General features: G+C 39.9%; 1 protein-coding gene across 1 annotated transcript in view; it reads left to right on the forward strand.

The window, feature by feature from the left end:
- Window positions 1-19,279, forward strand: part of USH2A (usherin) — a gene marked incomplete at its 5' end in the record, with an annotated part of 1,334,617 nt that overhangs the window by 395,210 nt on the left and 920,128 nt on the right. The window lies entirely within an intron of this gene.

The following is a 19,279-nucleotide window of genomic DNA, read 5'->3' on the forward strand; positions in this document are numbered from 1 at the left end:
GGGACCATGAATGTCAACATGTACTGTCAACATGCAGAGCATGATCCCCTCTCTTCAGTGACTGGGCCACAGGGCAGTATTCCAACATGATAATGAACCTAAACACGCCTCTAAGATGACCACTTCCTTGCTAAAGAAGCTGAAGGTAAAGAGGATGGACTGGCCAAGCATGTCTCCAGACCTAAACCCTATTGAGCATCTGTTGGGCATCCTCAAACGGAAGGTGGAGGAGCGCAAGGTCTCTAACATCCACCAGGTCCATGATGTCATCATGGAGGAGTGGAAGAGGACTCCAGTGGCAACCTGTGATGATCTGGTGAACTCCATGCCCAAGAGGGTTAGGGCAGTTCCGGAAAATACTGGTGGCCACTAAAAATATTGACATTTTGGGCCCAATTTGGACATTTTAACTTAGGGGTGTACTCACTTTTGTTGCCAGAGGTTTAGACATTAATGGCTGTGTGTTGAGTTCTTTTGAGGGGACAGCAAATTTACACTTTTATACAAACTGTACACTCACTACTTTACATTGTAGCAAAGTGTAATTTCTTCAGTGTAGTCACAAGAAAAGATATAGATAGATAGACAGAATGGATTTTTTTTTAAATAGTTCTGACTTCTCAATCTTTTTGTCCTGAAAGTTTTCCTCGCCCTGCTGCGAGTGTGGCAGTGCCGGTAATCGGATGAAATATGGTGCCCGGTGCACTCTTCATGCTTGGCTATGAATGATGTACATAATCAAGATTTATTATGTCTTTGAATCCTAATTGCCTGTTATGAATCACAGTTAATCACACAATCAATGTGCAGTTAATGCAAAGTTCATTTAAACATATGCATTTCCCTTATATTTCCAGCACTGACATAGAGGTGACACTCTGCCTTTTTGTATGATTGTTTATTGCACAGTGTTGATGTCACCTCTATACTGCATTCTACCTGTGAGTATTTAAAAGAAGCTCAAATATAAAAACACCATTCAGAGTTTGCTGAAAGGCATCACTATATTCAGAGAGATGTATTGCACCCAATAACGCCTGTTTTTAGACTGCCCTGCTTTTCACATCTACCAGTTACCAGTTTGCAGTCTGGTACCTGCTGGTATATGGGTTGTAGAATTAACTAAGGAGCAGACAATACACACTTTACAAAGTGAAGCCTGGTTCACTTTAAATAGAAAAATAAAGGCATTTTGCCTTGCAGTTAGCAATTAAAGAGGAACTGCACTCTGTCATAACCCCCCCCCCCCCCCAACAAAAAAGAAATTATAAACATTTGTCCTTGCGTAAAAAAAAAAAAAACCCACACCTACTAGACCATGGAGTCCAGTTTTGTCTTGCTTGACGCAAAAGTTCTCTCTTTACACCTCTTCTTCTGCATCGCCATTTTTTATTGAGACCTGGCAGAGATGCCCAGGGCATGTCTACGCATGTACCAAATGCTGCAAGCATGCACAGACATCAGTCATGCTGTGGGTCTCTTCCAGTTGGGACAATGTGGCATGTGTGCAAATGCTTCTGATATGGCTATGGCATGATCTATCTGTGCATGTGTGCATTATCTTACATCATTTTGGCTAAGGCTGGAATTAGGCAGTAAACAAAAAAAAAAACAATCTTAAATAAATAGGCAAGAGGGAGGTCAATATAACTCTATTTGTTAAATTTACATTTTCTGCTTCTTTACTTACCATTTTAACTCAATGAGATGCAGTGGGATCAAATTGCCGTTCTTTTTTGTTCGGACCTAAACTCTATGACCAAAACTATGAGACAACCCATTCAAATGATTGAGTCCAGGTGTTTTCAGTGAAGGTTTTTTTTATTGCCACAACATACAAAGTAATTTTGGACAATTGCTTCCAACCTTGTGGGAACATTTTAGGGAAGGTCCTTTTCTGTTCCAGCATGACTGTGCCCATGTGTTCAAAGCCAGCTCCATCAAAACATGAATAATGAGTTTGGTGTAGAGGAACCTAGATGGCCTGCACAGAGACCTGACCTCAATCCTACTAAACACCTTTACGATAAATTGGAATATCGATTGTGAGCTGATCTTGTCATTTTAAAATATGTGACCTGAAACACTCTTTTGCTTGAATGGGCACAAATTCCCCCCACAGACACTTCAAAATCTTGTAGGCATTATTTCCAGAAAAGTACCCTTCTCCATTCTACCCCATTATCTGATTTACCCACTGAAGCAAAGTGAAAAATCCCTGTGCAAGTTCCAAGTCAGGCTGGTCAGTTACAAAGGTTTCCCACCACCACCACATAAGAGCACATTGGGGTCAGACTCATAGCTTGACATAGTGGGGGATAAATAGAAGGAAGCATCCATACTTAAATTACCTGGTTCTCCAACACTGGATGTTGACTTCTACATCTTCAAGTTCAATGTAGGACCAGTGGTGGCACTGGTCTTGCATTGTATGTGATAATGTTAGTGGGAGGTGTGAGGACATGACCGTTCGGAGACTTCAGGGAAGGGGTTGTCACAACCAGAACCAACTGGGGAAAGACAGTTGGACCCTGTAGGTCTAACTTGAGTCGCATTGTAATGTAAGAGAAATTTAAGCAAACTATGAAAAACATGCAAAAAGTATAGGATTCTATATATGGGGGTATTCAATGTATTTATTTATTTTTTTCCCCTTTTGGTTGAACTCAGTGGACCTGTGTCATCTTTCAACCTGACTATGTATTCAAATATATATACATTGACAGTTCAGCATATAGTACAATATAATTTTAACATTTATTATTCATATTTTTCTATTATTTGCTTGACTTATATTCCTTCATTATTTCTTTTTAACCTCCCTGGCGGTATGATTCTTTTGGATTTTAGGTGCTGAAAGCGGTACCATTATTTTGCATGTAATTCTTGTGAATGAGCAGCCCAAACCAACTGTATACATGTATTATACATATATATATTATATATGTATGTATACATATATTATGTATATATATATATATATATATATATATATATACGTATATATATATATATATATATATATATATATATATATATATATATATATATATATATATAATATGTATACGGTTGGTTTGGGCTGCTCATTCACAAGAATTATGTATATATATATATATATATATATATATATATATATATATATATATATATATATATATATATATATATATGTGTATATATATATATATATATATATACATATATATATATATATATATATATATATATATATATGTACATGTATATATATATATATATATATATATATATATATATATATACATATATTTGCATAAAAAGTACAGTAAAACTGCAGGAAAGGGCACTGGGGGGCAATGTAATGTGATTTTTTTTTATTTTGAACGGTATCAGTGTGTTTGGTGTGTTTTACATTTGTATTTGCCGCCGGTTCCACCCCCCGGCGGATGTCACGTCGCCGGAGACGGAAGCCGGGGCTCGCAGACGATCGGGAGAGAGCTCCGCCGCCGCATACCGCTCGCAGTCTTCGCTGGATCCTGGAGAAAAGGTAAGTAAAACCTCTTCCAGCATCCAGCGATCTTCCTAGCGCAACCCCGAGTGTGACTCGGGGTTACCGCTTTTGGCTCTAAAATCTTACCCCGAGTCACACTCGGGAATACCGCTAGGAAGGTTAAACCCTTTCCAACCCTCCTCCCCCCTCCCTAATCCCCCTCAACCACACAAATAACGGAAAAGAGAAGAGAAAAAAAAAATTAATTATTCCACTACCAGTAATATGAAGTACCAATTACCCTTCCTTTCCGGTTTTCTTCCGCTTATCCTATTATAAATTGTTTCCCTTCCTCGGAGGCGATGAAATGGTTCCATAATTCCCATATTTTTTTATATTTCCCTTGTCTATTTTGGGAAGAAGCAATTAACTCTTCCATTCTTCTAATATCCTCTACTCTGTGTATCCATTCTACCATCGAGGGGGGTTGTGTTTTTTTCCAGTTACCTGGGATACATGCCTTAGCCGCGTTTACCAGGTGCGGGATGATAGAGCTTTCATATCTCCCCACTGGTATATCCATCACCAGCAGCAGCAGGAAAAAAAGCGGATTTTCTTCTATTTTGTATTGCATGACTTTTTGAATGACTATGTAACTAGGTGATCACATCCTGATCACATGCCAGGCAGAGTTAAATAATTTAATAATGAAATTGAGGGTGAAATATATTTTTGGACAAGAAGAGAGGGGAGAGCACTCTAATGTAAGCACAGACAGAGAAAAAACAAGAGAGGTTCAGACCTTTCCCTCTTTGTCCAAATATAAATGAAACTTTTTGTGTGCTGGAGTTGGGCTTTAGATTAGTGTACACTTAAGCTCCATTCACACCTGAGCATATCGTTTTCAGGCACTTTCTTGGGTTTTTTCAGGCGTTTTTTTGCAGGTGTTTGTAGGCTGGCATTGACATCTAACAAAAACACTGGTAATCAGCCAAAAAAGAAGCTCATGTACTTTTTTGAGCTTCAGGCGTTTTGCTTCAAGAGACAAAACGCTCATATGTGAACAGGGGCTATTGAAATGAATGGGATTTTGCTCAGGTGTGAACAGGGCCTTAGTAAATGTGTAGCAACATTTTTAAATCTAGGAAAGCTCTTTAAAATCTAGGGAATTCTCTTCTAGGCAAATTTCACTGAAACAAGTATCCCCCTTGAAAGATTTCCCTTCATTTTGTATGACCACTGTAACATTCTGGATTTTCCATCACTAGGATGGGACAATGGTCACCAGCACCAGGATAAGAAAAGAGGGTAGGTCTCCTCAGCACAGAAAAATATAAAAATAGTGTTCGGTTACCTACGTTTAACACCAAAAACAAATGGCAGGAGATGTAAAGTTTAATGCCAAGGGTGCACTCGGAGCTGTCACTCACCAAATATATATATAGATAATGCACATATTGCCTTGGTTAGCAAAAAAAATATCTGCGATTTTTTTTAGGTGAATTGTCTTTAAACACACAAGAAATTTTAAATTTAATCCAAAGTTATTGGGAACACTTTGGAATACTTTATAAGGTTACTGTAGGAGGCATGCAGCACTTTAAATGAGCACCTATATATATTCAATTTTTATCGATCAATTTATTTGATGTTATTCATTTTTTTTGATGATGATGTATGAAATTGATGGTATATTTATTTATTGAATTTGTGAAGAAGATACCGACAGTGTATTTGGATATCTAGTCGATTTACATACCGATCAAGATCTCACAGAGAGTTTTTGGAAACACAACGCACTTTATTCATTTATTTTTCAATATTATAACACATCGGCACCACTCCAGCACCTAGCACTTTTTTTGAAATTTATTAATACACACCCAGATCTTGTACTCACCAATCAAATTTAGAGATAGATAAAACATCTAGCCCCTGAAGCGCACCACTACCCCCATAACAGTAATCCAAAGTTTATTGTGACTCAACCCTAACAACAGGTTGGTCAAAATGCAAAGGAAAGGAATAACGTAATAATAAAAACATCAATAGTATGAAAACTCAAATGAACAGAACTCCTTAAAGCAGAGTTCCAGCCTCGGAAACGTTTTTTCAATAAAAATACCCCCGGGACAGTCAGGGCTAGTACATTTCATAATGGATAGCCTCTGAACTGTCCCAGGTTGCATTTACCTTTTAGAAGAAATACTTACCTTGAAAATGTCTTTGTCCAGCGCTGCCATCTCAGGTGTGGGCAGCTGAAGCCAGCGCGTCCTCTTCGGCGTCCTCTTCCGTGTCCTCCTCGGTCCCACAATGCCCTGCACCGGCCCCGCTCGTCAGTTCCGGGGCAGGCGCGTCATCACTGCACAGCTTCTGGGAATATTTTCTCTGTTGATTACAAAATTACTTCAATTTCATTGTTATTGATTAAAAAAAGGAAAGTTATGGGAGGTGTGAAAATTCTGCTTCTTTAGTCACCTCCCTACCCCTAGTCTGTGATTAGCTAATAAGGACACAGCCGCACATTTAGGATACAACCCCTGTGCTTTCTTACTTTAACCAGTTCCCGCCCTGCCTATAGACAAATGACGGCCCGATCTGTCACAGGCTGTGACCAATCACAGCGAGTCACATGACAATTATAAACAATGAATGGCTTCCATTCATGCCTTTCATTGTGTACAATTGTATTGCTAGCTGTGATTGTCACAGTGATCACATGGTACAGACAGGGCCCCTCACATCCCATTTGTAACATGTGATTAGCTGTAGCCAATTACAGTTATTCACAACAATACACACTGAATTAATCAACTTCATTCAGTAAAAATGGCTGCTTATAACAGTAAAATTCACAGGTATAAGCATTAATAATGTGTAAAAAAAAAAAAACCGATCACTTCTACAGTGTAGTACAGTGTTACTATGGTAACACTGTATTGCTCTGGTCACAGTGTGTTAAAAAAAAAAGAGATATCATAAAAAAGACAAATTGTCATTCAAAGCGCGACAGTGCTGAAAGCTGAAAATTGGCCTGGCCAGGAAAGGGGTGGTTAAGAATGTTCATAGAATAATAACAAACTCAATCATAAGGGGCAAGCACAATTTTTTTTCTTAATTTTTGGAATAAATTATGCTTACCTTCTCTGAGCCCCATTTGGGGTGAATTTCCTTCACTTCCTGTCTCCAGACAAAACAGGCAGTAAGAGGTGATCTCGAAGTAAGGAATTCTTCTCCGGAATAAATGTCCTCATCAAAAGACTGTGGAAACTCAGAGCTTTACATTTTCACTCACTTTTAGTCTAGTTGAGAATGGTCATCAGGACAAATAGAGAGGGTGAGGACAACAATAAAGCCCAATAGAGGCTTTACTTCTTCCCTACGCTACTCTTCTCTACTCTACTATCCAAAACAGAAAAAAGCTAAAATTGTATTGCACTTTAAGTGGTTCTAACCCTTTTTTATTCAAACTAAAATAACAAACATGTCTACACTTACCTGCTCTGTGCAATGATTCAATGCTGCAATGCCAAAGCAGCCCCAATCCTTTTCTTCTGGGGTCCCACGCTGGTGCTCCAGGCTCCTCCTCTTCGGCAGGTGCCCCCATGGAAAAATGTTTTCCATGGGGGCACCCATGCCTGTTCGCTCCCGAGTCCCGCTGCTTCCATTGACACAGACAGTGGGACTCAGCCCCTCCCCCACTCCTGTGTCACAGCATTTGATTGACAGCAGCAGGAGCCAATCGCTCCCACAGCTATCAAGCTGCCCAATGAGGAGGGAGACAGAGGTGGGAGCCTCAGCTGTCATGCACATCACTGCATTGGGCTCAGGTAAGAAAAAGGATGGGGGCTGGGGTGGGGGGCTTTAAAACCACTTTAATTGGCCACCTGCTGGTGAGCACCAGCTACTTATCAAGGTAGAAGGGTGTGGCTTGTTAGTTGGTTGGTTGATTGGTACCTTTCAGACAGAATGTCACATGTTACAATTTCAATGAGCGCTTATTAGAGATTATGTAGGTTATTTAAGAAGAAGCGGTTAGATAGAAGGCGCATTCATTTTTTTCCCTATCTTTCCTTTTCTAATTATATTAACTGTATTTAAAATATTTCAGGTATATTTTAATGATTACATAATGGGATTAAAAGCTATTTTAGCCTGCAATTATAATATCATCAAATCTTCTGGTTTGCTTGGGGTTTTGCTTAATGAAAGATGCTCAATTCTTAGACTTTTAAGCTCTTCACTCCTCAGATATGGATCAGATAACTATTGCCACAGCATTGGTCTTATATCCCTTGCCACAGGATTAGATAACTATTCAGGCAAATCCAGTGGTTGTCTGGCAGTTCCTACAACCAACCAATAGCATGGCAAAGGGAATAGTTCAGTAAAGTCCAGAAAAAAAAAAGTATTATTCCGGAAGTTAAGGTAAGTAAATTTTGAAGCAGGGAACAGAAACAAATGGATCCTTCAATGAATCAAGCCCAAACTTTTATTAGAAGCTCAGATAACTAGACTAAAGCTGCCTTATTTTGGACACATTGAATTTGATTTATTAAAGGCAAATAGGCTGTTCACATTGCAAGGGAAGCTGCACTTTGCGAGGAAATTTCCTCTAGAGCTTAGTGAATGTGGTGAAGTTTTATTTTGCAATACCAAATCACTTACAAGGAAATTTAAACAACTTGCTTACATGTGATTGGATAATAGAGGCTAGCAGAACTTGGCCTCATTCACTGAAGCTTCGGGGCGAATTCCCTTGAAAAGTATACATCTTATTTGCCTTTACTAATTCAACTCAATTCAAAGAGCCAGTCAGCTGTACTGCAGTGCTCATGTACCAACAAGGAACATGGTGATAGGAGGATTGAGTAGAGTGACAGAGATGAGATCAAGATTCTGGTCATTGGATGGGGGAATGACAAGGCTTGTTTTACCTAAAGTGGAAATCCACCCTATTCCTAACAAAGCTTAAACCTGCTCCCATACCCCCTTTTAAACCCTTTTCTATCTACCTTGTAATGTCTATACTTACCTATTCTGAGAGCGGTCAGGTCTGGTCACATGATCTCTCCAGCAGCTGGATCAAGGGGAAAGGAGAGATTGCCGACAACAGCTGCAGTGCCTGAGTGACCTACTATGGGGCATCCATTGTCGGCTGTCCCCCCTCTACACTGAAGTCACTGCTGACAACTGATCATGTGACTGAAATGGAACTCTCTCATAATAGGTAAGTATGCACATCTTTCTTTCACAGGGTAGATAGAATAGGGTTTAGAAGTGAGGTGGGAGCAGATGTAAAGTGGTTCTGAACCCACTTTATAATTTTCAGGCACTCCTCTGTGTTAGATAATGCTATGTCTCCACTGTATGTGCTTTATTAGAAAAATGCCGTTGTATATCTTATTTTAGAGCACCGCTCGGCGATCATGTGACCACCCACCGTTCCCTCTCCCGATCTGACAGCTACAGTGGGAGGGTCTGAAAATCCCTTGCTGACGTCAGTCGAGAGGAAGGGAGGAGAGGAGGAGAGCGGCAGGCGGCCACGTGAGCGTCGAGCAGCACTCTGAAAAAAGGTATACAGCACCATTTTTTTAATAAAGTACATACAGAGGAGACATAGCATTATCTAACACTAGGGATTGCCTGAAAGTGATAATGTTGTTTCAGCAGCAGGAAGGGAGGGGGCAGGCACTGGCACAAGCTGACAGGCAGAGAGGGGAGGGAGGGAGGGGAGGACAGAGGAGAACCGCGAATGACAGAGGCACGAAAACTGATCACGGTGTCAGAGCTCAGCAGCCATGATAAATCATGGTCAATTTACAGGGGGAAGAACCAGGCAGGATCAATTACTAATTTTAGATGATACAAAGGGCCAAATTACACAGCACAAGCACTGTGCTGTTATAAGTGCTTTTAAGGAACAGGATTCTTTTTTTTTTTTCTTTTTTTTTTTAGGGTAACAAATGTTTTAAAAGAGAAGTATGGGGATTGGGGTTATTGCATATTTATACTTACCTAGGTGGATGCAGCATCGATCTGATGCTGCATCTGTCCCCTGGCGCCGCTGCACTGAGAACCGAGCCATCGAATACAGCCGATCGCTCGGTTCTGACAGCTCCCTGAGCAGTGAGCAGTGAGTTGGTGTTAAGGGATATGGTTCTTTCTGACTCTGTGATTTCTATGCTCTTAAAGGCTAAGAAGTCAACTTCCAGGAAGATTTATCATTACACGTGGAAGTCATACATCTCGTTGTGTGAATCACTGAAGGTGCATCCTCGCTTGTTTTCTAAAGCTAGGATTTTGGCCTTTCTGCAGAAATTAGTTGAACAGCCATTGGCTTTGGGCACAATCAAAGGCCAAGTCTCGGCATTGGCAATATATTTCCAATGCCCATTAGCTACACATGCATTGATTCGTACTTTCATCCAGGGAGTGCACCATATGGCTCCTCCGAGGCATTCTCTGCTGACTCCATGGGATCTCAATCTGGTATTATCTGTTCTTCAAAAGCCTCCTTTTGAAAAAATTTGGAAGCTTTCTCTGCCTTTGTTGTCTCAGAAGGTTTTCTTCTTGGTAGCTATCACTTCTGCTCGCAAAGTATCTGAATTGGCGGCGTTGTCCTGCTGCTCACCCTATCTGGTGGTACACAGAGATAAATCAGACTCTTTTTTGTCCTTTCTGATGGACCTCGTAGGCAGACTTGTATAAAGTACTCAAAATTTCTACTTGAGTAAAAGTACAAGTGCTAGATCAAAAAATTACTTGAGTAGAAGTGGAAGTGCTCGCAGAAAAAGTTACTTAAGTAGAAGTACTAAAGTATTCAACATTTTTTTTACTTAAGTATTGCAAGTAGTTTTTTCAAAAAATTTGCTACTTAAGTACTAAAAGTAAAAAGTACCAGTAGTTTTGAAAAAAAATTTCTACTCAAGTACTGAAAGTAGAAGTAGAAGTACTGTGTTATGTAGTTATTAAAGAAAGAAGTCAAAAGTATGAACATCATATTGTTTTTATTATTTCAAATGATTTATTCAAATGATTAACCTGTGTTTGTTAGTAGTTTCTTGATGCACTTTAAGCGCTGTAGCACCATTTATTTGTTTGTTTCATATTTTCTTTTTATTGGAAAGATTTGGTATAGCAGCTTTTATTATACACAGCCTTTATTTTCGTATGCGCTGATTTACAAATGACATTATACACATTTTTTTGAGCTTTATGCAACCTGCCATCTACTGTTCTGGCAGTGGTAATTTTTTTTAAAGTAACGAGTAACTATGCAGCACAAAAAAAAAATACTTGAGTAGAAGTATCGAAATCATCGAAAAAATGTAGTGAAGTAAAAGTAGAAGTAGGAGAAAAAAATTCTACTCTAGGAAAGTACAGATACCGCATTTCGGTACTTAAGTACAGTACTTAAGTAGTTCTACTTCGTTACTATACATCTCTGCTCGTAGGGGATTGGCTGCATCTGCTGTGACCATTTCCAGATGGATTAGGCATACGGTGGTACAGGCTTATTCACTAAAGGGTAAGGTTCCTCCTTTCCCGGTGAAGGCGCAATCTACGAGATCGCTAAGTGCCTTTTGGGCTTTTTGCCATCAGGTGTCGGTGCTGCAAGTGTGCAAGGCGGCAATTTGCTCGTCTGTGCATATGTTTACAAAATTCTACAAAGTAGACGTGTTAGCATGGATGCTTCTTTTAGCCGCAAGGTTTTGCAGGAGGGTTGAAAGAGAACTCTTTTTTTTCTTTGAGGGTTTAATTTTGTTCTGGGAGAGCTCCGGTTGTTCCTGGTTGAGCTCCATGACTTGATTGGCTATGTTTAGCCTTTGGAGGACTTACATTTGTTTTTTGCCTTGTCTTCCCACCTCTCATAAATATACTGCTTTGAGACATCCCTACTAGTTATGAAGATGGAGCTGCGTCTGTCGATGAACTATACAGAAAACTGGATTTTTGTAAGAACTTACCGTAAAATCCTTTTCTCTGAAGTTCATGGACAGACGCAGCACCCGCCCCTCTACTTCTAAGTGTATGGGTTTTTTTGTCTTCTAAAAACTGCTTGCAACGAAACCGATTATTGATAGCAGAGTGGGAGTGGCTATGCCTGTAGGGACAGCCCCCATAGGTGTGGTTAAGCTTTTTTCCTGCCTAGTGCCTATTCCTGAAGGGAGGAGCATAACCCTACTAGTAATGAAGATGGAGCTGCGTCTGTCGATGAACTTCAGAGAAAATAAATTTTTGGTAAGTTCTTACAAAAAACCTATTTTTTTATTGGTCCTATGTCATATTCTAATTTTGGGTTTTCACTAGCTGTAAGCCATAGTCATCAAAGTTAAAAGAAAGAAATGCTTGAAATATATCACTCTGTGTGTAACACATCTATATAAAATATATGAGTTTCACTTTTTTTAAATATGAAGTAAATTGATATTCTAATTTAATTGAGTGCATATATGTGAGGTGGGGGGTAGCTAATAACTGAAACATATGCAGATAGTAAAGGCCTGGTGTAGCTAAAGAATGTGTGACTTATATTCATGGGTTGTATATTCACAAGCTTGGAAACAGGGTATTCCAGGGAATCTGGTTTCCAACCACTACAGTGAATCGCTGTGCTTGGTGGTCTAGTGCCAGGAGTAAGTGGATGAAAATTAGAGGGGTTATGTAGGTAAGCCATGTCCCTGGTGCCCATTTAAATGAAATGTGTTCATATCTGACTGAAGCGTGTCTTTAATTAGCATGAAATATAATATTAATGGGTAAAACGAAGAGACTCTGGCTAACATTGAACAAGTCTTCTCTGATTTAGCAAGCATTAACCTGGTATTGATTTATTTGGGATATAAATGGTCATGCCGACAACCTGAAGACTAGACTTCTTAAAATTGCTGACCCAATTACTATTAAACTGTTTGATGACACATTAATATGTCCATTTGGACTAGTAAAATACAGCCCTCTAGAAGTCTGCTGGATGTTCTGGATTTGAAAAATGGAGACATAAGTTTATTTAAAATAATTATTGACCTGAGCTGACCTCTTCATTTCATATCCACTGATCATTCCTGAGGTAAGTAATTAGATTTTTATAGCTGGAGATTATAATCAATGTTATACAGCCATCTTTATTGATTCAATCAAGGCCTTTGCTCTAGCGCTCACTAACTATTTCAACAAAACTTGTAACTCTTCAATTACAAATACAATCAGGAAAATTGATACTCAGAATGCAGAGGTGAAAGCTGAACGATATCCAAGTCTTAGGTAGTTTGGTAATAAGGGAAGTTATTAATTACTGAATTATCTGCTCAAGCTTAGACTGGAGTTGGATCCGGATGATTTCAAGGAAGTCAACGATTCAAATTGTAAAACTTTTGTGTTTAGAATTCCTACCTATCGATCCATCCCACAATTTAAGAATGCACTACAAGGGCTTTTTAATCAATATTGTGCCTACAGTCCCACATCAATGACTAGGGTATTGAAGGTGAATTTTTGTCTCTCCTGCTGTCGGTTCAACCCTCCATCACTTGGCAATACCTTAATAACCCACACAAATCATCAACTAGAGCTTAATTATTATTATTATGATTATTATTATTAGACAGGATTTTTATAGTGCCAACATTTGCGCAATGGTTTACAAAATGAAGATAGACCATTACAATACAATTTTGTACAAGAGGAATCAGGGGGCCCTGCTTGTTAGAGCTTACAATCTTAGGGGAAAGGTCAAGTGATACAAAAGTTAAAAACTGTGGGGGATGAACTGATGGAGCAAATAAAAACACAGTGGGGGTTTTTACTGAAGCTGGAGAGTGCAAAATTTGGCGCAGTTCTGCATAGAAACCAATCAGCTTCCATGTTTTATTGCCAAAGCTTAATTGAACAAACTGAAGTTAGAAGCTGATTGGCTACCATGTACAGCTGCACCAGATTCCAAATGCACTAGTTTTAGGAAATCTCCCCTCAGTGTATTAGAAGCAGGATAGGCTTCTTCTTTTCAAGCATCCTCTAAAGATGGATAGATTAGGGGATCAGACAGATTTGGGCAAGGAGTTCCATAGGATAGGAGAAGCTTGAGAGAAGTCCTGGAGCATGGGAGGAGCTGACAAGGGAGCTCTAGAGCAGTAGGTCCTGGTAGAACCGAAGAGAGCGGTTTGGTTGGTATTTTGAGACCAGGTTCTAAATTATATAGGAGCTGGGATTAAAAGTGCCATTTCAGTGTTTGCAGATGATCCCAAGCTATGCAGTGTAATAATAACCTTACAGAATGTCTCCAATTTACAAGCCAAAGTCAATGCACTGGGCAACTATGTGGAAAACAAGGTTTAATGTTGATAAATGTAGAGCTATGCACGTATCTTACATACTAGGGACAGTACAACTGGGTGGAGAAGGATCTGGGGGTTTTGGTCGATCAAAGGCTTAATAATAGCATGCGATGCCAAGCTGCAGTTTTAAAAGTGAGCAAAATCCTTGCTTATATTGAGAGGTATGGACTGCAGAGAGAGAGATATAATTTTTGCCCCTGTACAAATCATTAGTGAGACCTCCTCTAGAGTATGCAGTTCAGTTCTGGGCACCAGTTTACAAAAAGGATAGTGGGGAGCTGGAGAAGGTGCAGAGAAGGACAACCAAACTTAACTGAGGCATGGAGGAGCTCAGCTATGAAGAAAGATTAGAGGAACTGAATTAATTCTCTCTTGAGAAGAGGAGATTAAGGGGGGATATGATCAAAATGTATACAGTAAATACATAAGGGGTCCATATAGTGAACTTGGTGTTGAGATATTCACTTTAAGGTAATCAGAGAGGACAAGGGGGAACTCTTTATGTCTGAAGGAAAACAGATTTAAACTCCAAATACAGAAAGGCTTCTTTACAGTAAGAGTTGTGAAAATGTTGAATGCACTCCCTCAAGAGCTGGTTCTGGCCAGCTCAGTAGATTGTTTTAACCACTTGCCGACCGCCCGCTGCCTTTTTACTGTGGCAGGGCGGCACGGCTGCATCCAGTAACGTAGTACTGGAGTTCATGTGGTTTCGGCGGCGCATGGGAGGCGGGCCATGGGAGAAGAGGCGGCGATTGCCGCTGCCCTCCCGCGATCGTCCAAGAACAGAGAAGACCTGCCTGCTTATGTAAACAAAGCAGGTGGATCTTCTGTCAGACAGGCAGGGACAGATCAGAAGTTTCAGCTAAGCTGAAACTGCAATCTCTCTGTGCCAGTCACAGAACCCCCCCCCACACACACATACACACACACAGTGAGTAAACATATTAGGCATACATTTACCTTTGATCACCCCCAGTATTAACCCCTTCACTGCTGCCAGTGTCATTTATACAGTAACAGAGCATATTATTTAGCACTGATTACTGTATTAATGTCCCTGGTCCCCAAAAAGTGTCAAAAATGTCAGTTAGTGGTCCGATTTGTCCGCCGCAATGTCGCAGTCCCGCTAAAAATCGATGATCGCCACCATTACTAATAAATAAATAAATAAATAAATAAAAAGTCCAAAATCTATCCTGTAGTTTTAAAACGCTATAACTTTTGCGCAAAGCAATTAAAATACACTTTTTGGGATTTTTTTTACCAAAAATATGTAGCAGAATAAAAATTGGCCTAAACTGATTAGAAAAATTACATTTTTAAAAAATTTTTATTGGGAATGTTTTATAGCAGAAAGTAAAAAAAATGGCGTTTTTTTCAAAATTGTCGCTCTTTTTTTGTTTATAGCGCAAAATCTAAAAACCACAGAGGTGATCAAATACCACCAAAAGAAAGCTCTATTTGTGGGAAAAAGGGACATCAATTGTATTTGGGTACAGCATCGCACGACCGCACAATTTTCCGTTAAAGTAACGCAATGCTGAATGTCAAAACATGGCCTGGTCATTAAGGGGGGAAAACCTTCCGGGGCTGAAGTGGTTAAGCTGGATGGACTCTTTTTTCAACCATACTAACTATGTAATTATGTAACTATTATGTAGCTGGGGGAAGAGTTGTGGAAGGCTTTGTAAGTTGTTAGTATTTTGAATTTTATTCTTTGGGTGATCAGAAGCCAGTGAAGGGATTGGCAGAAAGGGGTAATGACCACAGAAGTCCTTAACTAACAAATATAAATAACACAATAACATTCTATACAATATGAATGGAGCCCCTTGGTCCTTGTAGGCATTTCTACTTAACTGAGTACATGCGTAAACCCGGAAGTGTTTTGCTTTGTGTTTTAAAAAAAAAAACTCTATAGTGTATTAATGTCCTTTGTTTTACTAAACAAAAATGCTGTACCTAAAATATCCTTACAAAATACACATGCACGAGCTATCTATCCTCTCCAGCAAATGAGCATGGAAAATGTATGCAATAGGAATACGGATTTTTAAAGTGTTTGAAAAAGTTACATTTAAAAAAAAAAAAAAAAACATATCATACTCACCTGCTCTGTGCAATGGTTTTACACAGAGCAGCCCCGATCCTCCTCTTCTCGGGTCCCTTGCCAGTAATCCTGGCCCCCATGATGAGTTCCCCCATAGCAAACTGCTTGCTCTAGCAGAACTCATGCATGCTTGCTTCTGAGCCCCCTCTGAGTGTCTTATAGAGGGCAGCTTGGGCCCACCCCCTTGCTCCCTTCTCACTGGCTGTGATTGACAGCATCGGGAGGCAATGGCTCCCCCTGCTGTGTCTTAGCCAATAAGGAGGCAGAGGAAGACCTGGGAGATAAAAAAGTATGCGACTCCTGCAAAAGCAACATGAAGTGATTCTAAAGGCAGAGTTTTTTATCTTAATGCGTTATATGCATTAAGATTTAAAAAAAAACCTGTGTACAACAGCCCCCTCAGTCCCCCTAATACTTACCTAAGTCCCATCTCGATCCAACGATGTTGCACGAGAGTCTCCGATGTTCGGGGACTCTCCTTCATTGGCTGAGACAGAGCAGCAGCTCGGCTTGGGTGCCCAGAAGCGCCTGCGGGGGACCCGAAAAAAGGAGGATCCGGGCTGCTCTGTGTAAAACCACTGCACAGAGCAGGTAAGTATAAAAAAAAAAAATGGACTTTATTATCACTTTAATTATAGTGAAGTAGTAATGTATGTGACTGCTGCTAGCATTCAATTGTGTTTCCACAAATCAAAGAAAAGATACTATAAAAAGTTGATATTGCACTGCCTCAGCTCCACTCACATGTACAATAAACATGCAACAGTATACATCATAAAAAAAATGTGAAATACAATATCGTTAAAGTTTTAGACCTGATAAGCTCAAATAATATACAGCTCTAAGCATATACAATCATAATTATAACTGTATGTAAATGGTGACAACACAATCCAAACTGCAAACAACCAAGTAGTGAAACAATCTTTCTTGTAATTTTCAAAGTGTGCAATAACTGCATATAAATGGTGACCTCATGATCCAGAAGGCAAATAGCCAAGTAGTGAAGCAGTCTTTCTTAAAACTTTCAAAGTGTGCAGTAACAGTGAATGAATGTGTCACTTACTTAAGTGACACCCGGCACCAAATCAAATGCTGTTGTGGCTTTAACAATAACCAACTTGTGCCACCTCTGTGCTCACAGAATTCTTACCTCCACCTATGGCAATCGCGGTGATACCTCACATGTGTGGTTTAAACAGCGATTTCATTTGCGGCGCGACTTTCCGTATCCGTTTTTTTTTGTGCGCGAACTCACGGTGACGGGGCAGCTATAATTTTTTTTTCCTATTTATTTTAGTTTTTTTTTATTTTAGCACAAGTTTTAAAAAAAAAATTAAAAATCTGATCACTTTTATTGCTGTCACCAGCAATGTAAACATCCTTTGTGACACCAATAGGTAGTGACAGGTACTCTTTATGCTCTTTATAGAGAGATCAAGGGTCTAAAAGACCCTAGACCCCTCCCCTCTACTTCCATGTATTCAAAACGCTGAAAACTGCATTTTTGAATACATTCACTTTTTAAATCTGGCGCCTTTAGCAGCCGAGTAACCCGGATGTGACGTCATGGATACTGCCTCCAGGTTACGTCATCAGAGACCCAATCGAAGCCAAATCCGGCTTTGATCGGGACCCCAACCGCTGGAATGCCAACCGCCGGCTCTAAAAAATGGTACCATGGTGATGCCTCTAGCTAAAGGCATCACCCCGGTACAACCACTTAAAGGCAGCCGATGTAGGTCTATGTGGCTGGTCGGTAAGTGGTTAACTTGGTTCTTTCTGGTGATGGAACCTTCTTCCTTATACCCAGGATCTCTCCAGACTGCTGCTTGTTTTTTGGAATCCTGCAAAACCTCTCCTCTTTTCTCCTCGGCGTATGAATGTGTTTTAAGTCCTTTTCCCTCCCTCCACTTCCTGCCAACATATCTTCATGTTGCCTGAGCTTCAAAAACCAGTCCAACAAGTTCATTAGCTATGAATAGGGGAATTCTAGCTTCTGAAAAAAAATACATGGTACTGCAAATGTACTCTTCCATATATTTATGGTATAACAATCACAACAACATAGTAAGGTAGGCATCCAGCTGCACTACACCAACTCAGGGACAATTGCACCAGTAACCACAAATACTGTATTGCCATACATCATCACAACGACCCACCCAGTTCACTGTCACTAAGCCATACAAAATAAGGGGAGCCCCATCCCTATCAATTGACTTTTTAATATACAGTAAGACCCACCTTCTAGGCCATTGAACACCCCCCCCCCCCCCAGCTGCTACGACTATAAATATCAACCTGACACAGGTTGCTTTGAATGTACATGTTCATGAGTAGAAACACGGAAAAGTATGCTGGAGTGCAACCATAAGTAGAGAAATCTTAGATGCATTCCTCACATCAAAGTGATTGGAGAGACAGAGGGTGCTAAAATGGCCTCCGATAAATAGTGCAGTCAATATCAATCTGAAAGTGCACAATTTGTCATTAGCACACAAAGATGCTTGTAATGAGCACTTTTACCTGATGAAGAAGTTACCTTTTGGTTTCAAAATGTCACTTATGTGTTCATTAAAATGGTGGACAAGCATTGTTGTGCTGATGGTGAACAGCCCATTTCCAAGCTAGTAGTGCAACACCAGGCACCAACCACACTATTAAAGTCCTCTCTTTTTTGGATAACTCAATTTGTACAACTGTCTAGAACTTGTACATTAATCTGGCTCATGCTGCACCACTTGTAAAATGCACAAGAGACACTTTTGCAAAATCTGTCTGAGACAGTTTTTCTCTCTGCATGCCAAAAGAGAGTTGGTCTTACCTAGCTCCACTTTTACATTTGGCACATTCAATGTGACACAATGTAAAAGTGGCACATTTTAGAACTACCTGAATTTGATTCACGAGTCGCTGTCAGAACAAAAAGTGACACACGTTCTTGATAAATTTGGCGCAATACATTAAAGTGTAGTCACCGAGTGTTGGTGCTAAAATCTCCTCTGTTATAGTAAATTATGTGCCTCGGGGTATGTGTTTTTTTTTTTTTAAATAAGCCGCTATATACCTTATTTTTTAGCGTAGTTTGGCGCTCACGTGACCGGTCGCTTCTTTCCTCTCTTGATTTGACAGCTACAATAGGTGGGGCTGAGAATCCCCTGCTGATGTCCCCCAGGAGGAGGAGAGGAGTAGAGAGGTGGCTGGTCACGTGAGCACCGAGCTGCGCTATAAAATAAGGTATATAGCAGCTTATTTTTTTAAAAGCATATACACTGGGGCACATCATTTACTATAACAGAGGAGATTATAGCACAAAAATTCAGTTATGATAGCAGCAGGAAGAAAGGGCTCAGAGCT

This window comes from Pelophylax lessonae (assembly GCF_965119305.1).
Source record: "Pelophylax lessonae genome assembly, chromosome: 3".
NCBI classification, from domain to species: domain Eukaryota; kingdom Metazoa; phylum Chordata; class Amphibia; order Anura; family Ranidae; genus Pelophylax; species Pelophylax lessonae.